Below are 10,845 nucleotides of genomic sequence, written 5' to 3'. Positions count from 1 at the left end.
GTCGTCTATCCTCAAAGGTAAAGTGCAAATAAAACTACTTTTTTTTTATCAATTATTATTCTATTACGGTTATTTATACATTTACAACTACAAAACGCATTTTTCAGTGTTTTCCTTACTATTGTTATTTTGTTTTAATGTATTACTTAGCTTTAATTTGAGTGTTTTTTTTTCATGTTGAAACGAATTATTTGGTTTTACATGTAATCGTATGGGGAAAAATGATTCACCTTACGACATTTTCACGATACGATCTCAGTTTCGGAACGGATTAATTTCGTATCCTGAGGTACCACTGTATTAAAATTAAAGACAAAGTTTGCCCAAAAGGGACCGCCATTTATTTCTTGCGTTCCAGACTACAAATTCACGGCGACAGACCTTCGTTTATAGACTACATGCCGTCAGAATTTTAAAAAAGTCTGTTAAAGACAGAATTACATCCAATTGCTTTCCATCCATCCTATGGATGGAAAGCAATTAAGTTAGATGTAATTCCTATAAAGGAATGTGTAGTCTGGAACACAAGAAATAAATGGTGGTCGCTTTTGGGCAGACTTTGTCTTTAATTTTAATATTAATAATCTCCATTGGATGAAAAATTTACAAAAGTTCAATATAATTACCTCTGTTATTAAATTCAATATATTCCATATGCCCTCTAAATGCCAATTCTTGTTTTGATAAAAACATATAACATTTATTTATTTAGATATAATATATCTATTAGCCTTAACTATCTCGTTATAATTTTCAATATTTATTTTATATTATTTACTAATGTTAAATTCTATTCCGCTTCAATTTCCAAATTGCTTCAAATACGAAAGAATCGACGATTTTTCGTGTTTTTTGCCAGCTGAATTGTCAAAGCCATTCTTATTCCACATGCTAATTTCATTTGAAAATATTATATAAGCCAACAAAACAATTTTTGCATTTTTATGCATTTACAGAGCCATTTTATAGTGAAAATGTCGAACAAATTTTTTTTATTGAAGCGTTTATATTTAACATGGTCATTGGCCATTCTCATTTATTAATGTTTTCTTTTTCTTTATGCGATCTTGAGCCAAAACTTTTTTAAAATAAATTTTCAATATCGCAATTACATTCCGAATCACTAGCCACGATATAAGGGCTAAAATAAAAATAAAATTATAAAAACTTACTCGGTGAAATAAAATGTGTAGTGGATAGCCTATACATACCTGGTACAAAACATTCTTCAATTGTAAGAATATACTTTAAAGAAAATCATAATTAAATATAGCTTTGTAATGAAACGTATATAAAAATAACATAAAATATTCTTTACTCTTTAAATCTTAACCACTTAGTCAAATAGCTCCCTACGAATGGAATCAGAGATGGCCCTGCTAGGTGTGCGGTGTGTACAGTACATGCACGCGGTCTGCCAAATCCCGAGGGTGCCCATACTGGTCAAAGTCAAATGCCTGTTTATTCACATCACTAGTATATCTCAAAAGATGCGACAGGGTTCTTGTAAATTTTAAACGTTTCTCACCATAGCTGTAAAAGTCTAAATATGTTAAACTTTATAGATTGCCCGTCATTTGTTTTCTAACTAATTCGTTTTAGGACCAGGTGTCGTCCACGGAAATTTCCAAACTTTACAACTTTTCGATCACACTCTCGTTGAACTGGAAAAATGTCTGTCTTTATTACGTCTAATATTTCGAAGAAATCAGTCCCACTGTATTCGGCTAGAGATTGGTTTGGTTAGGCTTTTGTTTAAGTAAAATTTCGGCTCTTTCGTCAGGGTTTTGTTTATGTCCCCAATTCCCTAATCGCTTAATTATTTAACTAATTCTTAAGTAGAAATAAGTTGAAACCAGTTACTTTGTACTTGAATATTTGTAGTCTCTGGAAAAAGTGGAAAGACAAATTTTTATGACAACGGATACATAAATCGTAAATTCAAGAAAAATAAATTCTAGAGCTTTTTCTGTACCTGGTGCATCTCTATCATTCATTAAATTTAGTTGTAAATTATGCTACCAAAGTAACAGTTAATTTTTTAACATTATACAAGAATTGTACATGTTTTTTCCTACATCCCTTTGAAGATGGGACATACAAAATCGTAATATCACTAGTTTAACATTGAAATCCGTAATATAAAATCTGAGAGCGGAATAAATATATCAAATATTTTAACGGATTTTTTTTAAAACTCCTGTCAACTATACAGAAAACTATCATAAAAATATACAGGTAAATTCTTATCGGTTGGGTTAAGTTATAAATCTACTCGTGGTTCACGTAATCGGGCGAGGGCGGCCAAATATCTAGTGGGCAGGCGGCTAACAGCTTGGAACTGGTCCTGGTTAGAATTGGATGCGGTATACATGTAGCATCCAGACAAGGTCCTAGGCTTCCACCGGCTAAACCAGGTGATGTTGGTGCCCTGTAAAGCGCATGCGCGAATCTGGCTTTTCGGATGCTGACAATACAGCATTCCTACTCCGCCACTATTCGAATATACAATAGCAATCTTATTTTTTTTTCACGTGTAGTATAGAAATTTGTAATAAGATACATAATGCGGTTATAATAAAATATTGTGCGATTATTTTCATATAATTGAAATTAATATGTATTTATTTTTTAGAAAATACAAGGGAAGCAGCGCATCCACCGCTTCTAATGATGGCACGCCACTGCTATATGCACAATTCGAGGAAAAGAAGAATCAAATTAATGCCTAGTCTGATTCATCTTAAAAAAGCAATTTTTAGAACTCAAAACAGCAGTAAATTTAGCCCAATTATTTATTGGAATCCATATCGAAAATAAAATACATGCACAATTAATTAACCGTGTTCAATAATATTAAAATAAACAATAACGTTACTACATTATTGCATTTCAATAATAGGTTGCAGCTGACGTTTTCATCGCGAAAACGTGTACGTCAGACGTTCAACATCGTCTTCCTGTAAGCCTACAAGTTTGACAATGTTGTTTGGTACGTCGAGCATGATTCCACTGACATTCCAAACACCATTGTTAAACTTGTAGGCTTACAGGAAGACGATGCTGAACGTCCGACGTACACGTTTTCGCGATGAAAACGTCGGCCACAACCTCTCTATTAACATCTATATAACATCTCGAGAAAACATCTGTGGGCGCAATGGTAAGTAAAATCGTTCATTTATTTGCATTTTATACTGCACTTCGTTTATCAAACACACAAAAGTCTTGCTTTTCTATATGTGCAATATGCTCCAGTAGATCAACCACGCAGTTCTGGAAGCAGCTCACTTAATATGCCAGGATGTTCTATCTGTTAGCAAAGGTGTTTGAAGTGGACTGGCCCGATTTGAGCCTTAATAAGGGTGAGGAAATCGAGCCAGAGGGACTTAAGCCTGCCTTCAAGCGTGATACAGGTTGACACTACTAATCGATCATCGCTTGTCTAACACTGCGTGCGTAACATAGGCCATTTTTATTTTAAAATTGTAAATTTGCCGCCACTGATTACCAGAAATTATGAGTCTATCTTTTATTTTCATACTTTTTGTCTTTTATAACGTTTTATTTACTTTATTTTCCTGTAATTAGAGATGACACAGCTTTAAAATAAACAGATCACGTCTCATTTTCCAATAGATTATCTCAACTTTCACCGATTGTCGTTGGTTCCTTTCTAATCGGAGAGGAATAGATCGTGTTTCAAACTCCAGTGTTAAGTGCTTATTGCTTTTGAGGTAATATGAGTAGAGCAGGAGAAGTCAATTCATTTCTGTAATAAACACTAAATGTTTTATTACCGTTTAAACAATTGCTTCCCAGTTGTTACTAGTAATCGGAGAGGGGTTGATCATGTGTCAAGGTCAGTAAAAGTTTATTACTTTCGCAACAGGGAGTGATGTGAGCTGCCACCTTTAGAATGTACCTTTAGTAAAAGATTAGAGGGCTGTCCAATTTTTAGCTTCGGACTTAGCCCTGTGGAAGTAGGAAAGAAGAAAAAACATGAGATACGAAGTGTGAAAAGAAAGGGAGATAGGAAAGTGTGAAGTAAGAGATGGATACTTGGAGCACCTGTCCTGGCATTTATTGAAAAGAACAAAATAATATTTATAATAGGTACAGTATGGCTATCTGCCATATAGAAACAGGTTGATTACAAATGGTCCCGACAATTTTTAAACATAGTAATAAATAGTATACAGGATAAGTTAATATAATACATAATTATAATATTCCAAATAAATTGTCCACATCTCGTGGGCTCTATACATTTGGATTACAGTATGGTATTTTCCATGTGAAAACTTTTTATTACAATTGGTTCCGACAATTTTTATAGTAGTTTTTAGTATATAGGATAAGTTAATATGATACCTAATTATAATTCCAAATATTGTCCGCATCTCGTGGATTCAATTAATTTGGATTACAATAAGTTTATAGAAATAATTCATGGCTATAACATAATTAGTTAGATAACAAATATCAATGATACCTATGTTTAATGCTGCACTTGAGCATCATAACAGTGAAGTTTATTCGTCGTCTTGGTTGGATGTATTTTTGGTGTTGTCACTTTCTTCTACAATTTCACTTTCATCGCTTTCTTTTCTGTCGTGGTTTTCTTGTGTCGTTTATTTCAATGAGAATTTTTGTATCGTTGATGTACCTATCTAATGCGGTGAATAAAGTTTTGTTGTACACAAGGTCTGTTTCTTTAGGTGGCCAATTGAAGCTCGCCATGAGGCACTTTTGTATAAAGTTGTCTCTTTCTTTGTTAAATTTGGTGCACTCAAATAAGTAGTGAAATACATTGTCTTCTTGGCTGGTATCCACTTCACAATATTGGTTGTTGGTTTTGTGAAAACGGTACAAGTAAGACTTGAAGTCTCCATGTGCTGCTAGACACTGAGTCACACCAAATGATAGCTTAAAGTGTTTATTTTGAAATTTGTCTTTTATGTTTGGAAAAAATTTGTGGCAATATTTTCCCATAGATGATGTATTCCACTCTTCTTGCCATAGTTCTTCTGTAATGCTTTTATATTCTTTTCTATTTCTGTTATTGGTATTATTTTGTAGGTTATTGGAATATATAATAAATCACCAAACGATCGCCTAAATATCGGGCTATAAATTAATTTACTTAAGAGATGGCGCCTAACGTCTACCTCTAATGTCAAATTACTTTCTTCCAATCATTTAATTAGCCATATTATAGCCCGATATTTAGGTTATTGGAATGTTGGTACTGGCAGTTCTCTTAGCCAGTTTGTTGGCTTTTTCGTTCCACTGATGTCCTGTATGTCCTGGAACCCAGTTGTAAGTGATTTTAATTTTTTCGTTAACTTCTTTGGAGATGTTGATGAGTTCATCTGTGAGCCTGTTTTTTCTATTCTTGTTTTCTAGAATATGTAGTGTTGTTCTACTGTCAGTGTAAATATTCAATTGTTTGTTTGGACGATTGTTCCTTTTATTCATGTGAGAGCTTTATAAACTGCATACATTTCTGCTTGCATCGTAGTGCAATAGTTTGCAATCTTCACAGAAGCCTGGTATTGAGTTCTATTGATTTCATTTATGATGATTATTCTGCTGCCTACACCTGATGGTATTTTCGAACCGTCAGTATATATTTTAAAACTCTTTTGTTTCTTGGAATTCTCTTGTTTATCCATATGAACTCTATATGTTTTTATTTCTGCTGGGTGACTCAGTGTTTTTGATTTATCTACATTTTCTGTTTTATTTTCTATAATGGCTTCTATCACCTTTATGTCGTTTGGAAGTTTTCCTTGGTTAATTTCTTTGTTTATTTCTTCTTTGGTTTTTCTTTGTAAGTCTTCTTTTATTAGATTTTTTTCCCATATGAGATCTTTTGCTATCCAATTTATGGGTTTCAGTTTTGCTAGTACCAATAGAGCATCTGTTGGGGTTGTTCTATATGCTTTGCAGATTCTTATTGCCGCCTTTCTTTGTATTGAGATGAGTTTTCTTTTGTTGTGTATTTTATCTATCGCTTTTCCCTAAATTTGTACTCCATAAAGTGCTGCCGGCTCGATGGCCCCTTTGTAGATCAGTCTTGTGTTTTTCGAACTCATACTCCAAGTATTTCTAGTTATATGTTCTAATAAGTTTACATGTTTTATCACTTTTTTGTATGTTTTTGCTATGTGTATTTTCCAATTCATTTGTCTATCAAAATATATTCCAAGGTATTTGATATAAAAAACATTTTTTATATTTTTACCACCAATTTTTACTCCTATGGGTTTCTTCAGTTGATTTCGTTTATTTTTTCGGGTACATACTACTGCCTCCCATTTGTTAAAGTTGATAGGTTGTTTATAATTAATACTCCATTCATAAATTTCTTTAAGTATCTTATTTGCTTCGTCTCTGAGTCTATTACAGTTTTGGTTTGATATCACGAGAAGTGCGTCATCTGCGAATGCTTGGATTCTACTGTTGTCTGTGTCTGGAATTTTGTTTAGTAAACTGTCCATTGCTAAATTCCATAGTCCTGGCCCACTTCTGAACCCTTGTGGGCATCCTCTATTTATTTGTTTGATGACAGTTGTGCTGTTGGAGTAGAATCCTACTTATCAATTAGTTAAATAATCTTGGAGAATATCTTTGATGTTCTTTGGACACTTAATTTCATTTATACGTTTCGTTATTCCTGGCCACCACATGTGGTCAAATGCCTTTCGACAATCTATTTTTATTAAGATTGTGGGTTTTCCTGTCCCCCATGCTGTATTTACAAATTCTTTCGCTCTTAATGCTGCATCTATTGTTGATACTCCCTGTCTAAAACCATATTGGTTTTCATTTATTTGTTTATTTTTGTATTAATGCCAGATAATTCTTTTAATGATGAGTCCATCTAATATTTTTCCCATTACTGGGAGTAAGCATATTGGTCTATATTCTTCTGGTTTGTTGGGGTTTTCGGTTTTAGGTATAAATTTCATGTTTGCCTTTTTCCACGCTGTTGGAAAGTATCCCAGTCTTATACATTCGTTATATAAGTGAACTATAGCAATGGGGATTTCTTTATATATTTCTTTGATCATTTCAGCCGTTATTTGATCAAGTCCTGGGTCTTTTTGTTTGCTAAAGTATTAATTGCTTTTTGAACTTCCCGGAATGTAAATAGCTTTGCAGATTTGTCGGAGGAATTTTGCATAGCTTGTATTCTTGTTTATCTGTGAATCTCCAAGTCTGTAGTTGTGTCGTCTTCTGGAAGTAATAATCTAATATTTTCATTATATTGTTTTCTAAATTTATATCCATCTGATCATCTTCTAGGATGTCGGGTATACAAGTTTTGTTTCTTTTCTTGAATATAATTTTATAGGGTGTTGTCCACGGATCTGTTCTATTTAATTTGACGCAGTATTCTCTCCACGCAGAGTTTGTCTGTTTATTTATTTTCTTCTTGTAGTTTTTGAGTGCTGTATTGTATTCCTTTTTAATTCTTTTTATTTCATTCTCACTAATGGTTCTTTCTAATTTTTTCCTTATTATCCTTACTTTTTATTAAAGTTTATTAAAATAACTAAATAGAATACAATTCAGCACCATGCTGTATCAGATATCTACATTAGAAAACTGTTTCCCGTACATCCCGTACATATTAAACTTGGTGTTAACTTTCACCAAACACTTATTCAGAGTTCACAAACCCTCCTAGAATATATACATGATATTTACATTATTTACATCAGAGGGATTTGTGATAGATACTTAAATACATGCTTTTGAACTTATACCATATAGCAAATATGGACTTAACATTATAACGAAGAACTATTTATGAACATATTATATTGTGTATTTCTTTACAAAATTGACAAACTAAACTACTATGACAATTATTTAAAGCATTTTTATAATAAGGTAAGAAGGTATACATATGACCAAGAAAAAACATTTAATTATAACCCAAAGATTATAAGCTTTATTTGTTTAGAGATTGCATTCTCTCTTACATTGATTTGAGTAAACATAACATTTTAGTAAGGTAGGAATGCTATTATAAGCTGTTGTTCAGATTGCATTAGGTAATACTTAAAACTATGCTAAAAGAAACTATAAGTAGTGAAGTGACATTTAATATATTACCAATCGTCTTTAAAGATAATTTTATTTTGGCTGACACGAATCACATTTTCTGTTCCTCTGTAAAATTTGTTTATTTCAGTTGGAATCATCGTTTTGTAATCACTAAGAATTTTTAATTCAGCATCTTGTTTTATTTTAAGAACAACTATTTTAGCATTAAGCTTTTTTTTCTCATACATAAGTTTACATCTACATTTCCAAATAGTCCGTTTGGCTAGTACGTTGATCCAATTTAAAAGATAACTGTGCTGGTTTGGAACCGAGAAATTTGTTTGGAATATGACAATGTGCCAGGTTATTTTAACTCTCCAGATCTTTGCAATCCATGACCACATCGAACGAGCTATATCGCACATGAAGAAAAGATGTACTATAGTTTCGGTTTGGCCACAGCGAGAACAGTTCGCATTTATATTTATCCTGAATCTATAGAGGAAGTCCTTAGTTATTATTACGTTATTTAAAATACGCCAAGAGGTTTCCAACCATTTATCTGGGAGATTGTGAATATTCTTCCAGGTTAATGGCCAATTTATAGTAGTATCATCCATGTTATCATTTGGTGCTTGCTTATGTATTACATTATATATCGTGCGAGGTCTAATTTTATTGATATTATCGATTAAATTGTTATGCTCTTTGACAATCGTGTTCAATATTTCTCGCCATCTTTTAAACTTTTTATTATTATTAATTAAGAAGGGAAATCGTTCTTCTAGCTGGGTAATCTTGTTAGAAAGCGGACCTATTATATATCTAATTGCAGGGTGATTGCGTTGTTTAAGTGAGTTTGTTACGGTTGCAATTTGTATAGCACATTCGAAATGTTTTATGTCCCAGATATTCCAACCACCATTTTCTTTATTATTTTTGATTATTTTCCTTTTAATCGGTTCATATGTGTTTTGCCATAAATATGTGTAGATAAGTCTCTCTAATTTTTTAATCTCTTCTTTATTTAAATTGGTAATNTTGGTTAATTCGGTGCACGCTTAAAGTCCAGGCCTGGCACACTAACGCGAATCCGCGTAAAGTACCCGTTAGGGAACGGCTATTTCCGGCACACAGTAGTGTCAATAATCGTTGGAAAGTCGGAAAAATAATATAGTAATTTACAATTCTACTGACGTTCCAAACGCCATTGTTAAACTTATAGGCATACAGGAAGACGTCACTGAACGCCCGACGTACACGTTTTCGCATTGAAAACGTCGGCCACAACCTCTCTATTAACATCTGTATAACATTTCGAGAAAACATCTGTAAGCACAATGGTAAGTAAAAACTTTCATTTATTTGCATATTATACTGTACTTTGTTTATCAAACACACAAAAGTCTTGCTTTTCTATATGTGCAATATGCTCCAGGTGATAAAGTTGGCTTGACGTAGATCAACCGCACAGCTCACTTAATATGCCAGGACGTCCTAAAGGCATTTGAAGTGGACTGGCCCGATTTGATCCTTAATAGGGGTGAGGAAATTGAGCCAGAGGGACTTACGCCTGCTGTCAAGCATGATACAGGCTGACAATACTAATCGATCATCGCTTGTCTAAGCGTGCGTAACATCGGCCGTTTTTATTTTAAAATTGTAAATTTGCCGCCACTGATTATCAGAAATTATGGGTCTATCTTTTATTTTCATACTTTTCTTCCTTTATAACATTTTATTTACTATTTTTAAACATTTAATTTTTTTGTAATTAGAGACAACACAGCTTTAAAATAAACAGATCAGGTCTCATTTGCCAATAGATTATCTCAACTTTCACCGATTGTCATCGGTTCCTTTCTAATCGGAGAGGAATAGATCATGTTTCAAACTCCAGTGTTAAGTGCTTATTGCTTTTGAGGTAATATGAGTAGAGCAGAAGTCAATTCATTTCTGTAATAAACCGCTAAATGTTTTATTACTGTTTAAACAACTGCTTCCCACTTGTTGTTACTAGTAATCGGAGAAGGGTTGATCATGTGTCAAGGTCAGTAAAAGTTTATTACTTTTGCAACAGGGAGTGATGTGAGCTGTCACCTTTAGAATGTACCTTTAATAAAAGATTAGAGGGCTGTCCAATTTTTAGCTTCGGACTTAGCCCTGTGGAAGTAGGAAAGAAGAGAAAGCATGAGATATGAAGTGTGAAAAGAAAGGGAGATAGGAAAGTGTGAAGTAAGAGATGGATACTCGGAGCACCTGTCCTGGCATTTATTGAAAATAACAAAATAATATTTACAATAGGTACAGTATGGCTATCTGCCATATAGAAACAGGTTGATTACAAATGGTCCCGACAATTTTTAAACATAGTAATAAATAGTATACACAGGGTTCCTACTCAAATTTTTGTTTTGAATTCCCTGATTTTCCCTGACCAACTTTGTCCAAATTCCCTGACCCTCACATTTTTTAGTGTGGAATATCGACATAATAAAACAGCATTTACTGTTAACATTGAGTACATTTAGCCCCCTTTTTGCACAGTTGATATGCTTCAAAGACTGCCACATTAAAAAAATACAGTGCATACATCCTGTAGAAAAATGTTTGATAGAATCCACAACTTCAATGTAATGAAAAAATAAGCAATTTACAAACAAAACACAAGCTTTTTATTTTATCATCATTTATCATTATTATTTGTATGTAAATCTAGTAAATACAAGGTAACATAAAATCAACAAAAATTATTCTTTGATAAACAAATAGTACTGTACTGTG

This window comes from Centruroides sculpturatus, unplaced genomic scaffold, assembly GCF_000671375.1.
Source record: "Centruroides sculpturatus isolate CEXI.00-Female unplaced genomic scaffold, Cexi_2.0 scaffold475, whole genome shotgun sequence".
In the NCBI taxonomy this organism is placed as follows: Eukaryota; Metazoa; Arthropoda; class Arachnida; order Scorpiones; family Buthidae; genus Centruroides; species Centruroides sculpturatus.
This window is presented reverse-complemented; position numbering follows the sequence as displayed.